The 13,594-nt window shown below is 45.5% G+C and overlaps 1 protein-coding gene across 1 annotated transcript in view; it reads right to left on the bottom strand.

Moving 5' to 3' along the window:
- Positions 1-13,594, bottom strand: part of grin2da (glutamate receptor, ionotropic, N-methyl D-aspartate 2D, a) — a gene marked incomplete at both ends in the record, with an annotated part of 101,588 nt that overhangs the window by 59,661 nt on the left and 28,333 nt on the right. The gene's annotated exons all lie outside the window — the stretch shown is intronic.

Here is a 13,594-nt window from a genome sequence, read left to right as displayed (position 1 = left end):
AAACACAGATGTGAATAACAGAATCAATGGTGGCTGAAATCCACTTAGTTTAAATTTAGTTTAAATTGTGCATTCAGGGTTGTTGTCACACGGCCTTTACTGGGGGCGTGGCCAACACAACAACATACTTCACATCAAAACTGTTCTGTTATATTTCTGATCTCAAGCCAATTATTTATTCTACTGCTCACTTTCTCCAGACGCCTTGTTTCTCCGAACCCCCCTCGTCTTTCTCCCAGCGCTCCATCCTCTGTTTTCACTGTCAGCCCTCCTCTTTGAATCTCTTCCTTCCTCTCTTTCCTCCATCCGTCTCCCCCTTTCGTTCCGTCTCTCGCTCGGCCCGGCGGGGTTGTCATGGTGGTGTGCAGCTTGGCATTACATGTGTTTTCATTAACGCGGCGCACGGCCGGCGCTGAACCACAACAAGGCAGCGGAGGCGTCTGAACGCAGCGCTGCCCTGACGGGGACGAGCGGGAGGAGAGACTTGGAGAAGGAAGGAAACCGTGTAGATATGACGATGATCATCAAGTTACTCATCAAGGTGAAGAATGTCTGTCTGTGAGGGAGAGGGAGAGGATGACAAGTAAATGTTGGGAGAAGACTGAAGAGAGAGAGGGAGGACGAAGGGAGTGAGGAGAGATGGAGGTCAATAAAGGGAGGAAGCTGAGGACAACTAGGAAACAGACAGAGGAAACGAGGAGTGATGGAGAGGCAGGAGGAGTGGAGAGACGGTTAAAGACAGAGAGGAGGACGGTGATGGGGGTGCTGGGTGGAGGAGAGCAGCTATTTCGACATCAAACAGTATCGGGAGGAATTTAATGTTCTTTTTAGTTCCATTTGCATCTTCATGAGCAGGAGCGGCTGCTCTTGTGTTAGACACACATGCACACTGACAACAGACACACACTCACGTTGGCACTTCACTCCTGCCATCACACCGACGCCACTGCCTTCATGAGCACTGACAGGACAGGTCGCAGCAAGGACACCGGGGGAGTGTGTTCATGTGTGAGCGTGTTGACAGGTCTGGATGGCAGCGGAAGTCACAGAGCCCGAGGAGAGTCGCTTACCATTTCACTGACAACCGGTAATTTAGCATGCGGCAAAAACCGCAGCGAGTCGAGTGCGCATGCTCTTTGCTCTTTGGCTGCAGGTGAGTCGGAGACAGCTGCGTGAGCCGTCGCTGATGAAATAAACGTCTCACGCGATGTGATTGTTCGCGACTCCTGTTGGAGAAGACGCCCTCGCCTTCTCCTTCCTCCGCTGGCAGGTCGGAGTCGGCGGCGTCAGGTCGTGGTAACGTTGTGAAGTGATCACGACTGCGAAAGGTTAATTGTGTTTCCCTGCCGTGAAGGCCGCATGTAGGAGACGACTTTTTCTGAAGAAAGTGAACGCTCTTTTCAAGGTATTTTTTAAGAAATGCTCTCTATAACTGATCAAATCAGAGAAGAAGAAGTCTTATGACACCTCCATGTATTTGCTCATGCACATTTTGTTTTGTGTATGAAAAGAACTTCATCATTTAGAGCTCCTGGTCATTGTAAGACAAGGTCGTTAGACTCCATTCACTCCGGGAGTCATACAATTGAAAGTGTCACAAGAGAAAGAGAGATAATAATCAAGTGCAGTCTAATCAAGTGTAGTTGTTATGTGGAGGCTGTGGTTACACTGCCGTCTTCTAAAAGAGATGCAGAAACCTGCAAACCTGCATTGTGCTGCCGCAAGAGTTGAACCTGTGTCGACCATGTCTGACAAAGCCCTCTGTATCTCCACAGAAGGTCCATTGAATGAAGGAGGGAGGTGCGTATCTTTTCATGCACTGCTTTTGTGAGTCTGAACACAACCTTCAAACATATATTAGCTAACATTAAGCGGTGACAATATAAAAATGTGTGCTGGGCAAGTTAACGCGTTCATTTCGCGTTAACGCATTCATTAATTAACGCCGACAATTATTTTATCGCACGTTAACGCATTTTTAAAAATTATTATTATTATTATTATTATTATTTTTTAAACTGAAAGACAAGAGAAAATACATATACAGAACAACAAGAGGATGACAAGAACAGTGGGATAAAAGCCAGCAAACATCCTGTAGTCAGACTGTCTCATGTTTATCGTTTTGTGTTAGAGATATGATGTCCCTTCAGGGTTGCCGTAGAGAAAAGGCGACTTCCGCTGCTCTCCCTGGAGACTACTGGACATCGCTGGTAAAGTCAGCAGACACTCAGATCTCCGTGGTCAACTCACAGACACTCACATGTTAGTGCACCTACATGCTGACATTCACCGTAAACGCATTTAAACGCACAGATCGGGAGCGAAGGACTTTGAAAGTGAGCGGAAACATTAACGTCAGACAACATCCGGTTTCTTCAGACCAACATCCGGTTTTCAGAATAAGATGCCAACAAAGTATGAATTATATTCACATTAAGTATGAAACATGCTGCCTGCATCTCGTGAACCAAATGTTATTGCCCTTTAGTTCATATAGCAGCACTTTTTAAATAAGTGCGCAATACTCTACTTTATAATTCATTATTGAACTTTGCCATAACAATGCGATTAATCGCGATTAATCGCAAAAAAATCCATGCGATTAATCGCGATTAAATATTTGAATCGTTGCCCAGCACGAATAAAAATACACAGCACCACCATATCTTCTGGTGCTGCTCCAAGATACAAACATGCTGGCAAAAGGCTTGGACAATTATGCAGCATATTCTTGGGCAGCAGATCTTATTCACATGCAAGTCACTTTATTTGGGTGATCTACCAGAAGGAATAACAGGAAATGACAGATACCTCCTGAAAATATTAACGGTAGCAGCAAAAAAAGCTATTACTCGTAAGTGGCTACAATCCGACCCACCTTCAGTCGAAAATTGGATTGAAATCATGAAAGAAATTCACGATATGGAAAGACTGACTTTCCTACTGAGATTAAGGAAAGACGCATACAGAGCAAGATGGACAAAATGGACCAAATATTTGTCAGAATAAGAACTTGGCTGGTGATTTGCCCTCCCGAACCTCACACAGGGTTTTTTTTTTTTTTTTACTCTGTTCATTGCTGAAGCTCATTATCTTTTAAGAAGACAGGTACTCTCTTCAAACGGGATGCTACTTCATCTGTGCAAATCTAGATCTTAACATAAATATTGCTGTGTATAGAACTCTTCCAATACATCATTTTGATATCTGATCCTGAAGTTGTGGTTGACACGAGTGACGGGCAATGTTGTTGGCATGTGCATGGTTGTTTTGATGTATTTTGTTTTTGTTTAATTTAACTGTTTGTTTGAATGTATTTCCTCCTGGCCTTTTGCCAGGTCCATGAATTGCTAGTATTATTTCTTACTTGTTTAGGATTTGTTTTTGTTTTTCTTTGCAACAAAAAAAAAACCTGAATAAAATATTTAAGTATAAAAAATAAAAAATACACAGCACTGCCACTCAAACAGCATGAAGAAATTCTTCTGGATTTTCATGTGTTCTGAGAGTATCTGTGTGTGTATCTGAGTATTCATTGTATTCGTGCATCTGCACCTCCGTCAGTGTGTGAACATTCATAAATATTTACCTCATTAAATACTGCCACCTCTTTCTTGCTCCGCCCGCTCCCTAGATCCCACTTTGTCGCCTTTCTCCTTCCTTTCTCTCCGTTCTGCCGGCCTGCCACCATGCATCATGCATCCAAATCCAATTATCCAATTTACATGCAAAGCGATGCATCAGATTCCTTGGTGACCGCCGTCCCCCCGGAGGAGCCGAGGTGGCAGACGAGATGGGCAGGAGAGCAGAGCAGATATACGCAGATTGATGGAAAGAGTGATGGAAAGAGTGCACTGGGAGGGGGTCGTCGATTTAATAAGTTGTGGGGGATGAAAAACGAGGGATGAAGTACAGGAGAGAGGGCGATATGGGGGAGGGTGGGAGCATGAATGACAAAGAATGACTGGCTGAGTGATTGAATAACAGACTGAGGGACGGACTGAAGGACAAATAAGTTAACTGAGCTAATGGATGATCCAATCAATCAATCAATTAATCCGCCAATCAATTGGACATTTTGGTTTCATACACGCAGGCTTTTATTTTGTAGTTTTGAAAGGTTTGTTTTCCCTTCACTGTTTATTCTTCCAGTTACTGGTTGAACTTTGATCCACCCGAGTGTACATGTGATACGCACAGTTCTTCTGTGCAAAGAGGGATCATGACCAGCATGTCTAACCCGCTCTCACTCCAAAATAACGCCGATTCAGACTGGCACCACGGCTTTCAACCAACTCGAACATTACATTACAGTCACAGACGCTTTTATCCAAAGCGACTTACAATTCAGATTCTATCACAATTCTGGTTTATTTAGTTTTCCAGTCAACTCATGAATTAAACCATCGTTTGAAGGTTGTGTTGAGATTTTGCACAAGTCTCTATTTGTACAACGCTCACATTCCCACATGTAGCCTGGACGAGCTCTTCATTCCTTCTCTCCACACTGGCCATGAAGCAGCACTTCCTAGAATGACTCCAACGTAAGAGAAGGGGAACAGAATGTGCAGTCCTGGTCACGGTGCAGAAGTGCACACCAGAGCTTTTCAGAAGACTTCTCTTGTCATCGCTCCACTGTGGGCCAGCAGAGAAATGCTTTCCAGGGAATCTGAAGGAGGGAATTTCATTACAAAAAGACGAATTCAAGACTCTTGTAGCCTTGAACAAGCTTCAGCTGAACTTTTGAAGTACATTCATGCATGGAAGAAGGACTTTGTTCCACATCTCTTACATGGCAGCCGTGCTAGAGACCTGGCCTCAAGGCCGGCATGAAGAGCAAGGATTTCAGACAAAGGGAGTGAGATACGATTTATTGAACGATGGGACGAGCCGGCAAGGACAAGGGTGTCAGTGTCATGAATCAAAAACAGTTCAAAACGAAAAACAAATACCCCTGAAAGTTTATAAAAAAAGGCCATAATATGCACATACCCCCCCCCCCCCTTAAAACAAAATGGTAATTTTATAATAAAAACATGTGCAGCTGTGGTGCATTTATGCCCGTTCTTGGGAAAATACCACAGGAAGACTGAGCCGCGTGCATTTTAGAGGCCAGGCAAATAATTGGTCAGAGCGTATGAGGGGGAATAAAAACATTAGGGCGGCCATTACCCCCGGCAGATCCATTAACAGAGCCGTGGTATATAATTAGACAGGAAAGCCGACCCCCTTTTCAAATCCTTCCCCGAGCACACATTACCAAACCTAATCCCCGGCCTGCCCTCCATTCAGCCCGATCTGCCATCTCAATAAATCATTCTGATTGTCGAGGACATGACTCGACTCACGGGGACGAACCTCGTGTGCGTTTAAAACGTCAGGCGCAACATGACGGTTCAGCGCCAACAGCCAGCGAGGAGCGGAGTCACAGACGGATGTGCATCATGGCCATGCAGCGGAGACTCCTGATCCAACTGCATGCGGCAGGTTTGGATGTCAGGTCTTCAGAGTCAGACCGCTGCACTCAACACTCATTACCGCGGCGAGAAACGAGAGAAGGCAACAAAGAGCGGACGGAGAGAAGCAGCGGTCGCCTCGAGAGAACAGGGAGCGAAGGGCTGCAGCACTGGAGACCCTGCTGCGTTCACACCGGTCGCGTTTATTTTTTGACGCGCGTCGAGATTACATACAAAGTCTATGCACAGACGCGATGAGACTGGCGCGCCGCGATTTTGCGATGGCGCTGCGCGTTGGACGCGTTATTGCGGCGCGTTGGACGCCGCAAAATCGCCAACGAGCGAGTTGAAATTTTTCAACTTCAGCGACATAATCGCGTGACGCTGTGGCGCGATAGCCTATCAGCGTTGAGTTGCTCCCCCTGTCATCACTGGCTTCCTGCCGTTGTTGAATCAGGAAATAAATCCTGTAGCCGTCTGTGACAAACAATGAATAGACGCTGCCATATTTACATCTACGTGACGCTATTGAGTGCTGGTGGAGCTGCTACGATGTTAGCATAGCCTAGCACCGATCCATCAGAGCTCCATTGAGAAGACCAGTAACCTACAAATCGGCATCATTACGTCGTTATTTCGGAGTCCCTTTTTGTCGGAGAAGACAAGTACAAATCGGCATCATTATGTAGTTATTTCGGAGTCCCTTTTTGTCGGTTTATTGCCGTTGAATCACAGCCAAATCAGTTTATGTTGTGTTCCTACAGCTGTAGTAAACAGCGACCGGTGGCTTGCTAGACACAGTGAATACAGCTCGATACAATCCACGGAGCTCCTCTGAACAATATTATGAACCAGACATGACGGCGTTTGGCATTCCGACGTTTGAGGGACTTCCACAACACGTACAAAGCAGCAATTGTCCTTATTCCTTTCACGGTTGAAAGCGGAAAGAAATGACGGCCAGGTGAACGGCTTCCAGGCTTCCAGTCGATAAACCACGCCCCCTCTCCGGCACGGAGCGATTTTGCGGCGTTTGGTGTGAACACGACCGGCGGTGCGTTGGACGCGATTTTGCAGTGCGTCAAAAAATCAACGCGACCGGTGTGAACGCAGCACGTAGCATCTCGCTTCACAGCAGCACCGGTTAAGCTTTCTCAGACTCCATGCACTGAATGAGGAAAGCTCAGTACCTGGTACTGTGCTACGAAAAGCAATTCTGGAAAATGTACTCAACCGATAAGTAGAATAAAAGGACAACTGATGGATCGTCATGTTACCGTAGAGAAACACGCTACAACTGAAGCTGAGAAGGAAAGACAGACATCATAAGCTGACGCCAAAGGACAAAAGAAAGACTGCTTTGAAAACACAACCAAGAAATGAGGAAGAGGGAGGAAAAGGTGTCTCACCAATAAAGACAAGAAAGAACCAGAGGTATGTGTGAGCCTGAAGAGAACCAGAGAGAGACGGAACACACAATACAGAAGGCCAGGAAACAGGACAGATGGGAGGCTGACAAGCAGGCAAGCTGATGAGCGAGGAGGGAAGGTGTGAGAAGAAGAGAGAGAGCGAGAGAGAACGAGACAGACGATGAGGAGCATGGTGAGCGGACACTGAGTCCTGACACCCTCTGATCACTTGTCTCATCTTTCACTGTAATCAAGACGCTATGAAAGAAGCTAAAACAAGCATTCCTTCAATGGGATCTGGATTTGAACCTTACTCCAACACAACAACTGTTAATAATAACTTCTTTATGGCAGTCGCACAAATGAATTCCCACTTTCTTTGAACGCATGTCTCCAGCTCCCTTAATGATCATCGGATGGAATCTGTTCTGTAAGCTGAGTCAGCGTGTTTCTCCACCTCTATCTTCACACGCATTGCACTTGATCCATGTTACCGTTAGCCGTTAGCTGTTAGCGCTGCAGGGTTTGAGTGTCGCATGAATATTTGAAGCGATCCCGACTGAAGGAAGGATTACGCTGTGGAGGCTGTCACTGCACTCGATGGCTGCAGCTCACGTGGGAGAAAGCTCCCCTGCTGTGTGACGCCATCATCAAAAGTCACAGAACAGAGTGATCTCTGGGAGACGGAAGGCTGAATAGGTCCGACATCCTGTATTCTGTATTTGAGCTAACGCTTCAACCCAGAGTCGAACAGTAAAGACTGAGTCGTGGCTGTTCTGTTCTGGTCCTCGAGTCTCCCGTCTGTCCAGTCCCGTCTCCTGACATCCTCTGTCAGTCCACCCTCGTGTGTCTTTATATTCAGTTGCAATGCACTCTGTGCCTCCGTTGTCTGAAGGCATTTAATCCTCCTTAAATCCGTGTCCCGTCCTTCCCTCTGCATGTCTGATGAGTCTACTCGTTCCAATCCGGGGCTTTCACCTGGACTCACCTGATTAGTGTGTTTAAGAGAAAGAGCAGCAAACACACCGTTTTGTTCCGCACAATTTCCTTCACCACACGGATTATGTCACATCATCCTGAAGTGGTCAAAGGAAGGTTGTGTTCCGTGTGAAAAGGTACCAGTGTCATTGGACACCAGTGAGACGTGGCCCAGTTTGAGTAACGGATCCATGATTCTGAAGGCTCATCCGAACAACAATGTTCAGCAGTTTACAATACGAACAATAATCCTTCAGCCTCCATTAACTCATTTCTTTTTTATGACACAGTTGTTGCTAACGCAATAACCATTTCACTGCCAGGGCTCCAAAACTCTGGAATGCACTTCCTGTAGAAATATGATGATCATCATCATCACTGTACGCGTATACAACATGTTTAAAACATGTTTTTTTAGGAAGGTGTTTTTATAAGGTCTGAAGGTTATGCATCTGTAAACATGCATTAATGTTCGTCTGAGTGGTGGAGCATGTTTACGGAGCGTGTGTGTATGGATATATGTATTTACACATCGGTGTGTGTGTGTGTGTGCGTGTATGTATTTCTACACCTTTGTTCACCTCGTTTCATTGTTTTTCCATTATTGTTCTGTGAAGCACTTTTTAACAGCTGTTTTGAAAAGTTCTACATCAATAAATGTATTATTATTGTCATTATAACCAACATTTAAGATGGTAATAAGTCAGAACTGTGTGTCCGTCAGGTGGTTGTGGTGCAAATAGCACCAGCTTGGTCACTGCACGTCCTCGGGTCCGCAGCACACCACCCGCCAAGTGTGCAGTCGATCGGCTGCACGTGTCTCCAGACATGAGGACGCACAGACACGGCGGTTCGCTGCCTCGTGTGTTGGATGTGGTTTGTGTTCCAGCGTGTTGCAGTGAGCAGCACGTCGTGATCTTTATTTGAATGTCATTATTTTGAGTTCCACTCTGTGCTGCTGCGATGCGTTTTTTTCCCCATTTGTTTCATTGCACCAGCTCACATTGTGCTCCGCCGCTGTTATTTGTAATATGATGGCCGGGAGCATTAAAACCATCTGGAAGCAGACAGCCAGATCACCACCACCATCACCATCATCATCGTCTCCATCTATCTCTCCACCCTCTCAGCTCTCCTCCAGCTCCGCCTGCCAAACTTCTATTTCACACATTTCCTGTCTCCTCAGTCCTCACACGCCATCCCTCCTTCTCTTCTGTCCGTACATCCTGATATTTGTGTCTGTATACGTGAGCAGCTGGTTGTTCACAGGCTTTTTGGTGAGCGCAGCCACGTGTCTTTTGTTAAATACACATCTGTCTCAGCCGCCACACAAAGCGCAGAAAGACTTGACTGCTGGAGCAAAACATGCGTATTGTCTCATCTGACTTTCCTGTGCGTGGATTTGGTTTTTTAAATGTCTTCTGAAAAAGGATCACACATGATGTGTGTGTGAGGCTGTCCCATCGACTTCGGTGATGTAATGTACAAGTGCCATCTAATACAGCATTCTCAATAATTCAGAAAGTCCATACAATAATTAATAAAGTCAACTTCGTTGTACTGTCTCGTAATGATTAATGATTCAGCGGAGATCTGCTGAGCATGCGTTCGCTCTGCTTCCCATGTCGTTCGGTACTATTCACTGGAACAGAGGAGCGCTGCCGGCATGTGTGCGGCTCCATTAATCAACACCATTTAGAGGTTCACGTCAGTGTGAAAGAGGATGTCATGGATTCGAAAGCGTAATGATTAAAGCACTAACTTGTATTCAAACCTCAGTTTTTCAAAAACAAAGAGCGCTGCATGGGAGGCTTCACAATAAGTGATAACATTAATCATGTGGGGAGTGTTATTCCCACAACAACGAGCTTTTTCTGTGAGCTCACAATCGGACGAAGGCTTCAATGTGAACGTGAAACAAAAGTGCGTTCCACGAGGACCCGTCCTACTCTGCTTCTGATTGGCTCGTGCTCGTTGCCTTCTTCAAAGGATTTCGTTGAACCGGATTTTAAAGCTGGTGAACACGATTGTCGGAAGATTGGTAGAATTCAGAAGTGGATGTTTTCAAGTTGCTGTGCATGTTGCCTATATGGATGGAATAGAATTACAGATCCGCTGGAGATACAAATGTTGATGAGGGGCTGTTTCTAGTTGTCAAGAAGAGTTGAGATCACAGAGAAAGCTGCCTCGAAAACATGCATACACGATCAGGGGAAAAGTCAGGATAAAAAGACACGAAGTATATACTCAGAAATCGATAGTTAAAGTTGATTAAAGATAAAGTTTATGATCATTATATAACAAATGTTTAATACATAGAGTGATTTAACAAATGTAAAAGCTGATTATAATCATGATCTGTGTACCGGAGTTGAAATGTGAAGAGTGTGTGTGTCAGTGGAAAGTTTTGGAGAAGTGAGAATAGGCAAAAGGCTGAGACAGTGAGATCAGAAACAGATGTTTTGGGCGTGGGTCGGGTAAGCGGACACGCGGCTTCGGACTCTGTTGCAAGAACAAGGCGCGGAGGGAAATAAGGTACTTTCCAGACATACGCACTCACACAAAAGGGTGGGATAAAGATCATGTGTTCAGAATAGGAGGGGGGGAACAGACATCCCAGATCAAGGATATAAGATCAGGGGATTTCTACACGAGAGCCGTTCCAAGCGCTCTGAGAAAGAAGATACGGACGATCGCAACTGAAGTATTTGAGGACTCCGTCTCTGCTCACGAGAAGAAAGATTGCCATTCGTGGACAAAGATCGAAAGACGGAGAGTTTCCCTCTCCCCACTGCTCGACTTTAACAACTGAACAACGGAGGAACGCGGCAGCCCCAGAAAGACTTTGTCCTGAGCCTCGAGGACTGTTGAACGAACCCCGCTGTGAGAGCAGGAGGACCGAGGGTCTGGCCGGACCTTCGCTCCTAACAACTCCAAAAGAACTTTTTCATCGAACCTTTGAAAAATCCAGCTCCAACCGAGCCGTTTCGGCATCTGAAATCAATGAGTGTAATCAAGGAATTGAAAGTACGAATCAAGTGTAGTAACATTTTATGTGAGCTGTAGCTTAACCCTTGCTAACTAACTAAATATAACCTGCAATAAATACCGAATCTGCATTTAAAGTAAAATTCTCAAGTGCATTCATTTGCTCAAGTAGTAAAAGTTCCTCGTGGCAGTAAAAGGTTAAATATATTGTATGTCTAACAACTGAGTTCTGTAAGGTTATCCTAGAGACCGAATCCACTTAACAATCCCTTACGGTTTTAGAAGTAATCCTAGCCGTTAAAACCTAACCTGGTATTTACCAAGAGCACGGATCCAGAAGAGGGAAGCTGCCATAACCGACGCGACTGGTGGGAGCGCCCGGGGTCAGGGTGGCCCCTCGACCGAGTGCACTCAGACCGGAGGAAGCAGGGTAGACGTCGGGAGTAACGGCAGTGAGCAGAGCCAGGCGAGTTCCCTCGCAAGAACACCAGCTCGACAATCTTTTAATAGAGAGCTGAGTCAGTAAGTAGCCCCGTATCGGGCCAGAGAACCCCAGGATCTAACATAGTCAAGACCATCATGAACCAAGAGTGTTCGAGACCAAACCACTTCAGGTCCCACACTACTTGACACACCAATACAAATGTGGAACATGCAAACCAAAAGCACTCCTAACATTGGCATATTTCCCCCTCTATTCTTGCCGGTTGGGTAAATCAGCTCTGATAAGTGGAAATGCACCAAGAAGCACAGAAGAGTTCTCTCAAACCAGCGCCTGATGTGCCACTAAACCCTAATCTTAAGAGCACGTGAACGCAGCCATCTTCCTCAGCTGCACACCTCTCAAGTGTGACAACACAGTCTCCGGAAGTATCCACTTACAGGGTCTTCCTCCGCTGATAATGGGAACTGAAATGGCGCTGAACCCAGCATCTTACTCCATCACATTAAACCAACAGGAAGAAAGCAGCCCCAGCTATTTCAAGACTTGTCAAATAGAAGGAGCGTGTGTCTGATCCCTGACAAGTGAAAGCATCCAGGGAGTCAGTGCTCTGTGGGATTTTAAAGTATTTGTACTTCCTCATTCATGACTACATGGTCCACATACAACAGATGTTGTGGGATATCTATCAATAATGGCACATTTCGCTCTAAAGTTTAGTTATACATGCTGGATGAGATCAGCCTGCTGTATTTGATGTTTGACTATTAAAATGACATGAGTGGCCATTATTAAAGGTATATTTATAATGCAGAACTCATGAAGTGTAATGAATTCAGACACTCCCAGTGTTCCTAAAATAGAGATGTGAACAAGGCCACACAGGTTGAGTTTTTGCGGAGCCCTTTTTGGTAATGTGTTCACCTCCCTGGAGAGTGAAAACCCTTCACGTGCTACGGGGCTCATTCATGCTGCTGTGGCGAGGACTACCACTGCCACGGGATCAGACTCCCAGGAGCCCCGGCGTCTGTCAGCGTGACAGACAGCCCTGCCGCTGATTGAGAGCATTCAAAAGCCAGATTCTGAAGGGCGTGAAGTGTTTCACTGAGTTTAAAATGAACCTCTTCACTTCATTACAGGCGACCTGCGGTAAACATCCATCTGCAGTGGAACTTGTTGTCTGTGCCGGGAAGATTCCTCTGAAGCCGTCATCAATCTCTCATATCTGCAGCAATCTGTTGTGTTCAGCTGAGTCTCCCTCATCTGCATCTATTTCACGAGGAACATTTCCCAGAGTGCCTGACTGAATAATTACAGGGAACAGGTGTACACTTCCAGTTTTCTCCGTTGACATTACAGGAGATGCATTCTTTCGCTGGGAACTAAAGAGTTGAATGCAGACTTGCTTGATTAAAAGAGCTCTGGTTTGACCATAGACTGTATACACGTGGTCGTAGTCACTGTGACGTCACCCGTTGGTTTGTCGACTTGTCAAATCCTCAAGATCGTAATTTTGTCTTATTTTGATATGAGGTGCCTTGCTAAAGGGCCTTTTGACATTATCTCTAGTTTCTCATTTACGTGCACGATGGTCTCTGATACAGAGATTTATTCCTGAAAGTTTAGTAAGTAGAACCCAATGTACAAACCACCCTTCATGCAAATATTCTGCATCTCTCCTGCAGACAAGTCATTTGTGAATGTTTTTCGGCACAAGTCTCCAGAGCCAGTCCAGCAGCCGGTGCCCAGACTGCTCCTGTAACCCCGACAGCTGAAGAGAGAGCGATACCTGACTTCTCCAAACGCTTCCCAGAGGGGATTGTGCCAAAGAGCAGCAGCAGTCAATCAAGCACACAGTTAAAAGTTGGACTTCTGCTATTTTGCCCATCTGCACATTTCCTCTGCACATATCAGAAGTTCCTCTGTGCAAGAGGGACAAGCACGGATGTTCTATATATCAGAAAAGATACTGTAGATGGTTCTGCTACCGTACCGTAAACACTATGGACTTGCCACTTGTTGTCAAGTTGACATGGCTAACCGAAAGCACAATTAGTTTTATTTTCCATGAGGCCGAACAGTGTAATAGAGGGTGAGGAGCCTTTAATACTCTAAAGGAAACAAACGTCACTGACCACATCCTTCAAAAGCCCCTGAGTCTTGTACACAGCTGGTATTGCAACATATTTTGCAACAAAAGCTTCTGAGTTCCCATAAGCGGCCATATTAATCGCTTGAAAAATGATGAGAAAATAACAAACTTGTATCATAACTATAATGGACTGAACATATTTCTCTGGTTTTTAATGAGCGGGCTC

This window comes from Melanostigma gelatinosum, assembly GCF_949748355.1.
Source record: "Melanostigma gelatinosum genome assembly, chromosome: 17".
Taxonomy (NCBI): domain Eukaryota; kingdom Metazoa; phylum Chordata; class Actinopteri; order Perciformes; family Zoarcidae; genus Melanostigma; species Melanostigma gelatinosum.
Note: the sequence above shows the minus strand (reverse complement) of the source record. Positions and strands in the feature narration are given on the sequence as shown.